The sequence below is a fragment of the Cyprinodon tularosa genome, unplaced genomic scaffold (assembly GCF_016077235.1).
Source record: "Cyprinodon tularosa strain WSP-4 unplaced genomic scaffold, ASM1607723v1 ctg648, whole genome shotgun sequence".
Lineage (NCBI taxonomy): Eukaryota > Metazoa > Chordata > Actinopteri > Cyprinodontiformes > Cyprinodontidae > Cyprinodon > Cyprinodon tularosa.
In genome coordinates, this window is record NW_024039394.1 from 159,461 (window position 1) to 173,472 (window position 14,012).

At 40.4% G+C, this 14,012-nt stretch overlaps 1 protein-coding gene across 5 annotated transcripts in view; it reads left to right on the forward strand.

The window, feature by feature from the left end:
• The first annotated feature begins 1,965 nt into the window (after positions 1 to 1,965).
• The window catches only part of LOC119799088 (KAT8 regulatory NSL complex subunit 1-like), a 53,406-nt gene continuing 41,359 nt past the window's right edge, over positions 1,966 to 14,012 (forward strand). For 2 of the 5 annotated variants that reach the window (XM_038308820.1, XM_038308821.1), the window contains exon 1: positions 11,792 to 12,266. The gene's annotated coding sequence lies outside the window, so the exon portion shown is untranslated. Of the gene's footprint in view, positions 2,010 to 3,545; positions 3,601 to 11,791; positions 12,267 to 14,012 lie in introns of those variants that run through there. The other 3 variants (XM_038308817.1, XM_038308819.1, XM_038308818.1) reach the window with 2 other exon arrangements.

Genomic DNA, 14,012 nt, shown 5'->3' on the forward strand with positions numbered 1-14,012 from the left:
TCTAAAAAATGAGTCTCTTCCCATTTCAAACAAAATCATTCTGTATAGAATGAAATTATATTTTTCTGGGAATCTTGTTCTGTATAATTTAGGGCTGCAGCTAACGATTATTTTGCTAATCAATTAACTTGTTGATTTTTTTAAATTAATCGATTGTTAATCATATAGCAAAAGGTTCCCTAAATATGATTTTTCTTTACAGAACTAAACCAGGTGAAAATATTAAAACGTTTCCCCTTGAGGGGTTCTAGATAGAGCATACTGACAGAACATTTTACTTTAATATTTTTTATGGGACCTAGGGGCCCAAATTTCCCATATCTGCCCCTGAGTCAGAGTAAAAAAAAATATGCAAGAGGAGGTCACACCAATACGATGAAGTATTAAGGCCGGGCTAGAGATTTATTTTTCTATTTCGAGAATAAAGTCGTAACATTACGACAATAAATTCATAACATTACGAGAAGATAGCCATAAAATTACGAGAAGAAAGTTGTAACATTATGAGAATAAAGTCGTAAAATTACGAAAATTAAGTTTTAATATTACGAGAATAAAGTCGTAATATTACGAGAATAAAGTTGTAAAATTACAAGAATAAAGTCATAACATTACGAAAATAAATTCATAAAATTATGAGAATAGAGCTATAACATTACGAGAATAATATCGTAGTATTACGAGAAAAAAATCATACCATTACGAGAATAAATTCATAAAATTACGAGAATAGGGCCCTAACATTACGAGAAGAAAGTCGTAAAATTACGAAAATAAGGTCGTAAAATTACGGGAATCCACTTGGAGTCCACTTTGACATCCTGTCCAGTTTGATGCTGCTGCTAAAAGATTTCCTGTGCGTCAAACCGATGCTAAAGTAGAACTTCACATGATGCTCCACATTCCTCACTGTGGAGGAAGACGGCTTCTTGGAAGAGGTGTCAGAAAATGCAACTTTATTCTCGTAATTTTAAGACTTTATTCTTGAAATGTTACATCTTTATTCTTCCGTAAAAGTTCAAAAAATATCCACTGGACTTTGTTTCCAAGATTTGAAGACGTTTTGCCACCTCTCCAGGAAGCTTTCTCAATTCAAATGTCTTTATTCTTTTAATTTTATGACTTTATTCTCGTAATGTTACGACTTAATTCTCGAAAAAGAAGAAAAAACAATCTCTAGCCTGGCCCTAATACTCCGCCGTACTCCACTGGCTGGCAGTTGGAGGGGATTTTGCTGGGAGTTGAAGGGAAGTTTGCTGCCATTCGCTTGCATTTGAGCTGGGAAGGTTAATTTTGAATAGCTGCTGCTGTAAAGACATCAAAATGTATAACTTTTGCTAAATTCTGAATATAAACACCATTAATGCATTATAACAAACACAAATTCCTCTTTTTATGGATGCTCTCTCACTTAGTTGTACATATGCATCACCTCATTTAGCTTAAACTGCAGTCTTACAAAGAATATTTCATGTTTTCTGTGTCCTGGCCTTCTTTGAGGCGCCAGTTAACCCGACCAGCCTAATATTATATAGACAATGCACTAAGCTTTCTGATGCATTTAAATGTTCTAAACAACCTCACACGTTCCGCTGGATTAGTCTGTTTAACTGTGAACTGTGCTGCCAATAAATAGACAGCATATCGTTACATTAAGCCTCGAAAACAAAGCATTGAAAATAAGAGCTTGTTTGACTGGGAGAAAACATCAGGCTGGGCAGAAAGCAGCTAGCATGGCTGCGCTATAAACAGCACGCGCGCTGCGCCTCAACTAAAGCACCGTTACAAGAATAAAAGGGGAGCTGTGAGATCAAAGGCGGGATTTTCATTTAAAACAATATTTTTTGATTGCTAAGTTTCATGATATGAACTTTCATACACATTTCCGCTGTACGGGCATTTGCCAAGATTGACAGCTACCGAAGCCAATAGAAAGCCAGGGTTCAAAGCGCTGGCCAATAGCCATTCAGGGGGCGGAGACTATCGGCGGTTTGTAACAGGACAAGCAGGTAAGTAAGATTTTGTCTTGTTATTTTGTTAAAAAAATGACTAATATGCCAACTATAAGTAAAGTTCCTTACTTAAGTCACAAGTTTGTTTTTTTCCATTTGAACAGGCTCTATTTTTATCTTCTATTTCCCTCAGGGCTTATTAATAAAAAGTGGTGATTGAGGAGTCTGGGAGCAAACAGCTAACAGCACGTTAGCTTTCTAACGTTAGCTTGAGATAAACTAATGTTAATTTGCCTTTTAAAAATAAAAGAAAAAACTAACGGGAATTATTTGTTTACTCGCTGTTTGTTTATAAAGCTTTTTGTCTTTACTAACTATTAAATTCCATCTTAGTGGTGTACATTTTCAACATTTAAAAAGTTTTTTTTCCATCTCCCAATTTGAAACGGTAACGTTAATGTAGTTAGCTTGCTAGCTTTAGCCAGGCAGCTGGATGCCACCGATTCCTTCACAGCTCAAAACTAAACTTTATGGCTCTGGCCCGTTTAAAGGCTTAAATTAAGTATAGCATAAGAATAAAACTATTTTACTCATCTAAACACTTGGTTCAGTTTTTTCACCCGGGTTTATGTCAGCTGTTAAAATGAATGAACGAAGACAACAAACACCCGTCCTAAACAACACCTTTAAAATGATCGCATGAAAAACTGCTGATTTACAAAAAAGATGCGCTCAAAATTAGGAAAACTTGTCTTTAACATAATTTCTAGATAACAGACTTTCTTGAGTAAAGTATAACCTTCAATTTATTTTGTAAAATGCGAAAAAGGCGAAAGTTTATGAGAAAATTGCTGTGGAATATTCAAAAAAAGCATTTTAATTAGCTTTATTTATTTCAGTTCTTAGAAAATATCAATAAAGTTGTTAAAGTCTCTTTAATCCCCCAGAGTTCTGCTCTGTATCATGGAGCAAATGTTTATCATTGAGGCAGAGATTTGAAGATCGCTTAATTAAAATGTTCTTTTGATGATTTTCCTCTAAATCAAAGATAATTTTCAGGACCGAAAGGTTAACCATCAGTTTTAAACACGTAAACGAGAGCGAAAACAGTAGATAAGAAATTATATTTATAAGTTATATTTAAGAATTATATTTATTTATTGAAATAATCCTCAACTAATTTAGTAAGCGTTTATACGTTAACTGGAGTTATACTTATACCAAGATTGTGGGGAAAAAAATTTAAACATTTTGCATTTAACATAAGAAAATTGTTTGTCTGTCGATATGCTCTATCCAGAACTCCTCAAGTAGAAAAGGTTTAGTTTTACTTGGTTTAATTTTGCAAAAAGTCTTCTTTAAGGGGCCTTTTGCTAACCGGTTTTTAATCTATTAATTTAAAAACAATCAACAGATAAATCAATTTTCCAAAATATTCCTTAGTTGCAGTGCTAAACCCTCTCAGAGAAAAGGAAATACCTTACATTAAAAAAACATTTTCAGCTCTTTGTTAGAAACAAGTTTATTTTAATTGTTGCTCCATGTTTAACCTCTGTATTTCTTTCTAAGGTCTGTTTATTTATTCTCTTTCAGGTTATTGAGTTCATGTTGGATTACTGACTGGACTATTCCAGCAATGGAGCTGAAGGTAATCCAGAACGATTATTATTTGTTGTTGTTTGATCTGGTCTGTGTGTCACTGACTCGGTGTTTACTGTGGGTGAAATGAACTTCCTCTCTCCCAAACGCATCCCAAAGAAATGGCTGTGATCGGCTTTAGCCGGGCGTACACTGTGGGATATTTTCAATCGTTGCACGCAGCTACAGCTCAAACCGCAGGATTTAAAGTTCACCGCTCACGATGTTCTCACGCTCTGATGCGATCTACCTGCTCACACTGTACGTCTAAAAACCAGGTGGGTCTCAGCTCCGCAGTGAGATGGCGCTACTCGGACTCGTCTATCTGGAAGCCAAACCAGTAGAAGAGGAACATGAAGCTCACTAGAGTGAAACGCACTGCCTTGGATATTTGGGCAATTTTGTGCTGAAAGCCCTAAAAAGAAAAGGAGACGACGTATTTGGACAAAGACATGGCTGAGCAAACATGGCTACCACGGTCTGACAGTTTAAAAGAAAGAACTCCATTTCACTCATTGCACCCCCGCCATGCTGCTGGGTTTATATCTGAGAGGAAGAAGAAGAAGAAGAATCCTTTTTTGCCCACTGAGGGATTTACCCACGCCCACCTTACAACGGCCGACTGAACTACAAACTTGTTTGATTTTCTCCCGACCTTATGATTCCTGATGGGGGCGTGGTCATTAGGGGCTGATCAACCCTCGTTAGCTCCTGTACACTACAGGACGCACCATCAGGCTGAAGGTCGGCCGATCGAAAAATTCTCACACGACTGGAGAATCGGGCTAAAAGGGGCTAAAAAAAAAAAAAAACGGGCCCGAAAATGGCTAAAAATCGTACAGTGTATGCCCAACTTAAAGCCACTTTAGATGAGTTGGTTCAGGGAAGATGTGAAGTATGTGAGACAACTGAGGAGGGAACAATATCTCAGGGAGTGTTGGTGAAAATCAACGAAATCCATGAGGTGGTCAAAGATGGAGGATCTAAACGCAGCATTTCCACAATCATTTGTTAGGCTGTTTCTCAGTTCATTAGAACACGAAAATGGACTTGTGTCCTCGCCAAGTATGTTCTTCAGAAGAACACAGGAAAGTCTGGACTCGGGGTGACCAGGAGCACGCAGCATAAATATGGGTCAACTGGAACAGAGGTGAACTAGTGACATCACCACACGCTCTGCTAGTCTGGAGCTGCATTTCACCTCCTGTTATAATAGTCTCTAGATAATAATATATTCTTTCTGTTTTCATTTAGTGGAGGAATAATAATGAACACAGTCAGATAAACACAAATCAAATGAACATTTTGCCAAATAAAACAAACAAAACTCTCCATTAGAGCCAGCGGCCCTTCACACACGGCTGTGCAGAGAGAGCGCTGCTGCGGAAGGGATTACGTTAGCCCTGGCTGCTGCAGACGGGCTAACGTTAGCCCTGGCTGCTGCAGACGGGCTAACGTTAGCCCTGGCTGCTGCAGACGGGCTAACGTTAGCCCTGGCTGCCGTTACCCTCAGAGGTCCTCTTGTTGCTGTGGTCCTCTCACCTTGTGAATTTCTTTTTTCATTACTCATGAAGCTTCACTATATGGCCCATTTACTGGTTTAAAGTATAATGTTTTCACCTCAAATGATCTTAAAACGTACTTTTATAAAAAAACAGCAACAAAAAAAGAGAACTTTTAACTTAATACTCTGAGCTCTGTGAGCGCTAACCTGGAAGCTGCTGCTGCCACAGTGCATGTTGGGATAGCTGTCAATCACAAGAGCAAAGAAGTCTGCTGTGATGCATGCTGGGTAAAGAGGGAGGGGCCAGAACATCTGGGGACTTTGCCCATTCTCGTTCTACTGTTCTTGTGAATGGGAACAGTATCAGGGCTGAGGCTGATGGCGTTTCACCAGTACATGAGAACGCACAAGAACACGGATTGAGAAACAGCTTTAGTTAAAACATTAGTTTAAAAAATAAACTGGATGCATGGTTGGAATTTGGACTGATGGGTTTAGTTTTTGATTAGACTGCGGGTCTCTTGTTTTGCTTGGGATAACCTCCTTTGTACACAGGAAGTCATAAACAGTTGTTTATTCAAAATGACAGAAGATAAAGATGTGGAGTTTGTGCAGAAGCAGCAACAGCATGAGAAAACAGAAATAAACCAGCCGCTGCAAAATATGTTCCAGCTGGAAACCTTCTGCCTGACAAGCAATAAACAGTCAGTAAGGATTACAGTCATATAATTCTCACTGAAGTCAAATGTTTTTTTTTGACATTTCTGTCCTCTCTGTTGTTCTGATTCGATCTCAGGACGTCTAAATAGAGAATAAAAATATTCTCAGAATCTGTGGAATTTAACTGCAACTAGAAATGTAGTTATTTTTTGGTCCACATCTAAAAACTGATTTTATAAAGCTAATTGGAAAACAGGTTGTTTGCTTAAAGTATGAGCTGGAATAAAAACACTTTACTACATTAGGGGAGTATTAAATATAAAACTCAGAGCAATACAATATCAGCAACAACTCACATTTGATCAACTTCAAATAGCAGTAATATCATTCAAAAAAAATAATCAATGACAAGAAATTAGCAATTTACTTTTAGAATTCAGAAATGATTAATAAAAAAGTCAGCAAGCATCTTTCCCACTGAAAATAGCGAGTTAACGCGTGTTTTTTAAGCAAGGATCGACCCGCTAACTATCGGCATTTTGTTCCCTTCCTACTCCCAAATAAAGTCGGTCTAACCCCTCGCTGGCAGCTGTGTGGCCTCTGTGTCTGGTGACATCATCGCGCTGGGTTAGTGTTGATGATGTCACCAGTGCGACAGAAATTAGGAAAGTAAACAATGGAGATCATCATGGAAGGATGCCAGGGCGTAGTCCGTGTGCTTTATTGTTTCTATGATCGGTCTGAATCCTTCTCACCACAGCTGCTCTTGAATGTAAACAGAGTTGTTTCTGCTTGTTAGATCAGAAGCCATTGCCGTGATGTGTTGCGTTCAATAGTATATCTGGGTCGACCCGGCTCTGGTGTTCCCACAGCATGTCGATCAGAGCCAAGGCGATTTTAACGCGGGTCGCTTGCCGAGTCGATTGACACGCGTCAGTGAGCCGTTCCCACTGCCACTGTTGTTCTCCAGACCATTGTTCTCGGGTCTAAGAAGGTTTTTCTATCAGTGGGAAAGAGCTACTACAGAGCTAATAACAGTTCTAACTTTATCAGAAATTCTCTTTGAAATTGCAAATTTCTTTGCATTAATTCTAAAAACCTGAGCTGAGTTACTGGGAGAATTTGCAGGCAATCAGTTGTAGGGTCTCTAACCAAGAAGGCATGGAGGACGGCTGCTAGGGGGCGCCGCTATCAGGGGACAGTAGAAATCAGACGTAGTCTCCTTCATCAAGTCATCTGGGATCAGGTCCAACCTGTGGTCGACCTGCTGTCTCTTGTAAAACCCTTTCCCGTCAGCCCACTGTATAAAAAAAACGAGCCACTAGTGCTGTAAAAACCTAAAAAAAAATATTTTGTTGGCCTGTGCCCAGCTGCTAAAAACTAAAGGTTTGATCTTTTAAGTTTTTAACAATCCTTAATGTCATGAAGGATTATAATTACAGCTTTAAAAAGGTGAGCATGTCAACATGTTCTGTCAGGTCGGCTCTATTTTATGAGGTTAGGTTCCCACCTTAAAGGAATAAATCAGATTATTCATTTACGTACGTGCAGACACTGCAGTAAAACACTAAAGTTGAATAAAACTATGCTGTTAGTTTAATCTCAACCATTTATCTCGGGGACAAAAGGAACACTGAAATAAGCCAAACAGTGAGCTTAAAATTTAATCAGACCGAATTAAATCTGTTTAAATTTCACTTGATGGTGAAAGCCAGTAGGAGGCTGGACCTGTAAGTGCTCCACACTCACCGACATCTCTTTAGTACTTCTGCAGTTTAGCTAGATAATTATAAACAGATCATGGCTTGTCTGCAGTGAAAAGAAGGACTGGAAACACAGGAAGGAGCAATCTAAGTTAGAATGGGCTGAGTGAAAAGCTTTGATTCCTTGTGAGACTGATGGCATTAAAAGTCAGCTGAGCACATCGCAGATATACAAAAAAAAAATGGACAAAACATAGAGAGGAAAATGACAAGAAAAGGGATTGGAAGAGAGGCAATAAAACTAGAACAGATAATGGATGTCTATTCTATTAACATTTCTCTATCTGTAGAATGGGGCTGTTTCATGTGTTGACTTCTCAATTCAGAGGGCCCCCTGCCTGTCTTTGCCTAGGGCCCCACATTTTCTTAGTCCCCGTCCACACGAAGACGAACCCTGGCCTAAACGCACAAATTTTTCACCAAACCAGCCTCTCATCCACACGAAGCCGGCGTTTCGGGGGTCTGTAAACGATCTTTTTTTTATTCAGCCTTCAGAGTGGGAAGATTTCGAAACGCCGTTTTCGCGTTTCCATCTTTACGCTCTAACCGCATATTTTTTTTTACACGCATGCGTCATAGCGTCGCCTCTAAACACGCATGCGCGACACAGTATCACAACAACAATGGCGCCGTACTGTGTTGAATGGTTGCTGCTCATGCTACTCACCCTGCTGTCGGGCTTACAACAGAATCTTCTTCTTCTGGAATATCTCCAGGAAGAACAGAGTAATATCGACCACATAGTTCAGCACCTGAATTTGACTTAACCACGAAAATAGACCCGCAGGGCAACCATGTATAAATATTAGTGCGCATGCCCAACATTTCGTCGCTTATTTTTGCTTTGGCACCACAGCGCCACTTACAGGCCTGGCAAACATTTTGCAGCGTTTTCATGCATTCGTGTGGACGCTCACATTTATTTTACGTCTCCGTCTTTACTGCAAACATTTTGGAAAATATCAGCGTTTCGTGTTCGTTTCGACTTCGTGTGGACGGGGCCTTAATCCGCCCCTGTTTTTGTGGTTGAACCATCACCCAGTTCAAGCTCAGAAGAAGGTAGTGATGCTGAGGAACATGGAGGCATCTGAGCGGTGACGGCTAATGTGACCACCAGAAAACACGTTTGGCTCAAACTTTGGCTAATTTTCACTTTAAAAAGCTTTTATTGTGTTATTTGAAAGCCTAGATGTCTCTGTGCATCAACCCATAACGGAAAGGCAACCTGTACAAGGTGCACCCTGCCTCTTCCCTTTAACCCCTTTACACAGGGGGTCCGCGACACCTAGAGGGTCCACGGAGGTACTGCATGGGGGTCGTGAAAGTTTTAGTTGATTAGACTTTTTTTATATTCCCCCCTGCAATTTTTCCACTAATTGAAATGTTTTTAAATTCACATTAACATGAATCCAACAGACTGTAGTAAACAGATAAATGGAGGCAAAAGATGTCTTTCAGTCATCAATGCTCACATTCAGCGACACACAGGAGCTCTTTCAAGCTGGGCACCGTTTCATTCACAACACCTGTCCCATCAACCAGGAAGCAGGAATACTTTAATAATCCCAGGGAGGGATTACTTTAGTTACATTACTCCATCTCTAATAGAGTGACTATAGGACCAGTTTGATTGATTAGTTCAGTTCAGTAGCTTTTATTTGTCCCAGCATGAGAAATTTTTGTGCAGTAGTAGTGCACCTTTCACACACATGTTCACATTTCACAAATCACAGATAAAAAAATAAAAGAAGAAACACAAGAAACACATAAAATATTTAAAAAGATAAAAGTAGGGTGGATAAAAGAGACAGAAAAATATCTGCTTTTCCTGGTAGAGTTTAGCAGCTGAACAGCAGACACTATTTCATACAATTTAGATAAAATTAGGGGGTCCCCGCTCCATCTCGCCATCAGTTTAAGGGTCCTAGGCCTGGAAAACACTGAAGACTCCTGCCTTTAGATATGGGGCTTCAACCCACCAGAGTTCAGACAACTTATGGATTGATAGATAGCTCCACTTTTAAGCCGGTCTTCTGTCAGCTCAGCATACCCCGTCAGGCGAGCATACCCATAATAATATGCATTACATAGTGTCCTCTGTCTCTGCTCTCCTAATATCCAATCATGCTGTTATATTTTGTGATTTACTCAGGTTTTTGTTGTAGTTTATTACATAAAACAAAAAAAGGCATTTACTAGGTCTGTTAGACACATTAGCTATTTAAAATAAAATGCATGTCCGTTTGACGAGGATCTTATTGAAGAATGATCTGCATTAATTCACAGAGAATTCAATGTTTATAGGGAGAGGATTCTACTTTTGAGTTGACAGTATATAAGATTTATTTGTTTATTTAGTCTGTTTAATATGAGCAACATGCGGATCATTCTATTTTTAGTTAATTTTACAGTACATGCAAGGACTACTGAAATTATTTTTAGATTACACATTAATAAATGCATGAGTTCCACGGTGGAAAAATGAATTATTTTAGGGTTAGGATTAGGATTCACCCGATGAGCCTACTGGCACAATCTGAAGCCATTTTTAGTGACTGATAGCCACTAATAACAACCACGGCATATTACTGAGGGTATGCTGGCCTGATGCGGTATGCTGGCCTGATGCGGTATGCTGAGCTGACAGAACACCGGATGCTACATCCGTTTACGCTTGTCCATATGGCTGTAAGCGTCTGAAATGGCCATGTTTACAAACTTGAAATCATAGGTTTTCATGATCAATTATTACCGTATTCTACTTAAATATCCAACTAATGCAAAAAAATTCAATATTCAAATAGTGGAGCTCCATAGAAGAAGCAATGACGCAGGCCCCGCCCCCAAACCATCGAACAGAGTAGTTTATCTTTTCCTGGGGAGTTTCCTATAACTCAGTTATCTGCTGAAGGTAAGATATTAACTGCTTATAACGGCTCAACAGAATCTCGCCTCAAATAACAGAACAGTTGCTCTGACTGTTAGATTTCCCTTAAGATGGCCAAAATTAGAATTACAAAAGAAGTTTTGACATGTTAATTATCAACATCTCATCTTTAAAGGGTATTGATATAGTTTTTACTTATATTGAGCTCTACTTCTATCTATTCTTTTCTATTCTACTAATAACCAAGTCATTTTCTATCGATCAGCAGGATGTAAACCAGAAATAAAATAAAATAATACATTAAATGGAGCAAAATATAAATGGGAATTGACAGTCTTTGAGGTTACAGGTATTTTGTATGTATAAGCACAACACGTCTACAGTAAAGGCATGGAACTCTTAAATAAGATATTTAGACTTTAAAAGCCTATATGTATGGAAGAGGATTAGGGCCACTGAAAAAATAAAAGTTTACTGATTTTTTAATTTCATTTTGGTATATGAGAAAAAAGTCTGACTTCTGACAGCTAACGATGTTAGCATCAAGCTGTAGCCATGTCTGTTTTAGGGACCAAACTAGCTCTCTTGTTTTAATCACCTTCTGCTCTTCCATTAATCAAATAGCATCACCAAGCCCCCCTCAGGGATGGAAAAAGTCACCTATTCCATCTTTTTTATTTATTTTTCCAGTAGCCCTAATCCTTTTATGCTTTGAAATCACCAAATTTTGGTTGAAAAATAAAATGTAACAGAACTAAAAGTGCTCGTCTTTGATTTAAAGTAATACATATATTAACTTGTCCATTTCAATCGAGTTATTTAGATTTTTTTAAATGAAGTTTAGTAGGTATATATGTTTTTTAATGAAGGATCATGTATACTGTAGTTACTGGGTTAATTTGAGTCATTTGTCCAGGTGCTGTGGAGCTGTTTGGGACTGTCTCCTAGACACCATGCGGTGTTTTATTACACTGAAGAGCTCATTCACGCGGCTCCTGGCTACAGCAGGCTGCTGTGGGCGATTCACATCCCTGTCTGGCCTCCACAGGGAATAAACCTGTAGAAATAAGGACACGTGGACGGATATAGAAAATAATGAATTGATAAATTTCTGAATGATTATCATATAGTGTGTGACGAAGCGAGGCAGTGCGCCTTTAACAGTTGATCTCAGAGCATGTGGGATGGAGCAGAGATATTTCCAGTTAAACCAGTAGAGCCATCTCTGCAGCCTGATGATGGTGGCACTGCGCTGTTTGTGGGAAGACAATGCCCTCCTGTGGATCGGCTCTGAGCGTTTCTGTCCGTCTATCTGCCCTTTACTCTAGCGGTGAGAAGGAGAAGCGTCTCCCGCCTACAGCAGCGCACGCACACCCATCCACGCGCGCGCGCGCAGAGCTCTTCTATGTTTGTCAGACTCAATCCGACGGAGAGGAGGTAGCCGCCATTTTCTAAGCGTCTCTCCCTAAAGCGAGAGTAAAAGCCTCGCGTCGAACCTTGGTCTGGATTAGCGCTTCCTCGTCGGGAATCCGGGTTTTGGCTTCAGGATTGCGGTGGGATCGCCTACATTTGCAGTAATCTGGAATAGGGCGGACTGTTTGGCGGCCTAGGCTTTTAATAATCGCTGTGGCGGCGAGGCGAGCTGGAGATCGGTGATTCGCCCATTGCTGAATCCGGAACGAAGCCGAGAGGCTCCGAGGAGCGGGCCCCTTTCCGCAGCCTGGCGGTTTATTTCTGGATATATTCATGGCAGAGTGACCCACAGGGCCTCGTGTGTTGTGTTGGTACTCTTGGTTTTTTTCCACCCAAACTGCAGGGGACTGTTGCCGAAATTCCCTCGGATAGTGCAACCTCGTCACGTGGTAGGTTCCTCCTTTTTCTTTGTTAGCGAGCTAACCAGACTGCTTTGGTCTACTCCCAACTTCTTCTGCTCTTCGCAGCCCAGATCCCCCCTCCGGCCCCGGGACCAGGCTGGGACCGCGGCCCGGTGGTGCGGATGAACGGAAAACAAATACTTGTGTTTATTTCTGGAGTCTAATTAAAACGCAGGCTGAGTTTCGCTCTGGAAAACGCTGTTTTAACGTAGTTGGACACAAACATTTCTTGTTAAAGAGCCAATGTTGGTGTGTTTTTATGGCAGGAGGTGTTTTATTTCCATCCCTGTTCAGAGTTATTAAACATTTTAACTGGAGGCCAAATTTCCTCAACTATCGCCGCCAGTGTGCGCAGGTTGGACAGCACTTTACATGTTTACCTGCTCGGCGAAGCTTTAAGTAAACTACTGCTGCTCTTTTCCTGATGATAGAAATAGTTAAATATTAAAGCTGAATAAAATGGTGTGCTGAGAACATGTGCGGATTGTGCTGAGAAACGCAGGTTACCAGCAGGTTGTTTCTTGCATCAGCAGCTTTCTTGGAGGAACGTTAACCAGCAGCAAAGCGCATTAATTTCCACGCAGTTTACAGGATGACCAGATATTTCTCTCCATCTATGCTATAGTTTGATTCGTAGCTTTTTTTTTCCTGACACCTCCTTTTACCACCGGATTCTGCGCTGCTGCCTTTCTGCGGAGACAGGCTGAGACATTAGGCGCAAAAGCTCCTGTAAACACCAGGAAGACATTTTGATGGTTACGTTATGGTTGGCTAACGCTGGATGTGGACGTTTTTGTCGCATCTGAACCCTCACGCATGACAGAGGGGGGGAAAAAACAAAAACAACGCGATATTTATTGTTGGGTTTAACCAACGTGGATCGTTTTCAGTCTCCCCGGTGCAGCCTGGGGGTCATTAGGCGTGTTTGGAGCCGAAAAGGTGCTTTTAGGTGGATGGATTGTATTGCATAATCTGCTTCTGAAACACCAACATGGCGTAGTGCGCGCCGAGGAGAAGCTGCAGTGAAACACTGAACCCCCCCATTCATCCCAGCCTGCAGAAGATGCGCTGAGCTGCAGCTCTTATCTTTCACACTTTGAAGGCAGCCTGTTTAAAAGTTTCCCATCAACACGCATGCAGCTGGTGTGAAAGATATGACCTAACCTGCTCAATGCCACTGACATTCTCCTGCCAAGCTGAATTCCTGAGACGGCTCTCCAGCTATAATATCATGGAAAGGTGGATTTTTAACAGGGAGTTTAGATGAAATGACAGAGCAGCCCTTACAGGATGACATCATTTGCTTTGAGCTAATGCTGGGCCTAAATCCACCTACTTAGAGGCTGGAAGGAACCCTGCTGAATGCAGACTTGCCTGGGCACATGTAGGGCAGTGGGCTTCGGGCGGTTTGCATTTGCTTTCCTCACCAGAAACGAGTTTCTTTTTATTTTCACAACTCGGGGAGTAAATGGCATTGAGGGTTTGTTGGCACGTGCCTGTTTGTAGTGGGAATTATTTATTGGCATTAGCTCAGGTGACTGCTGTTTTTCCATCTTCTATCCTTTGCATCTAATTTCCCCAAGGTCAGCGCCTTATATTTACTGTTCATTTTTTTAAAGCTGGACCTCTTTAGGGTAAAATTGGCTCTAAAGTTTTAGTTATTGAATAAGTTTTTGTTTTCCTTCAAGTATTTTGTTTAAATGTTTTCACTTCAATTTGAGTTTGTTGGTTGAA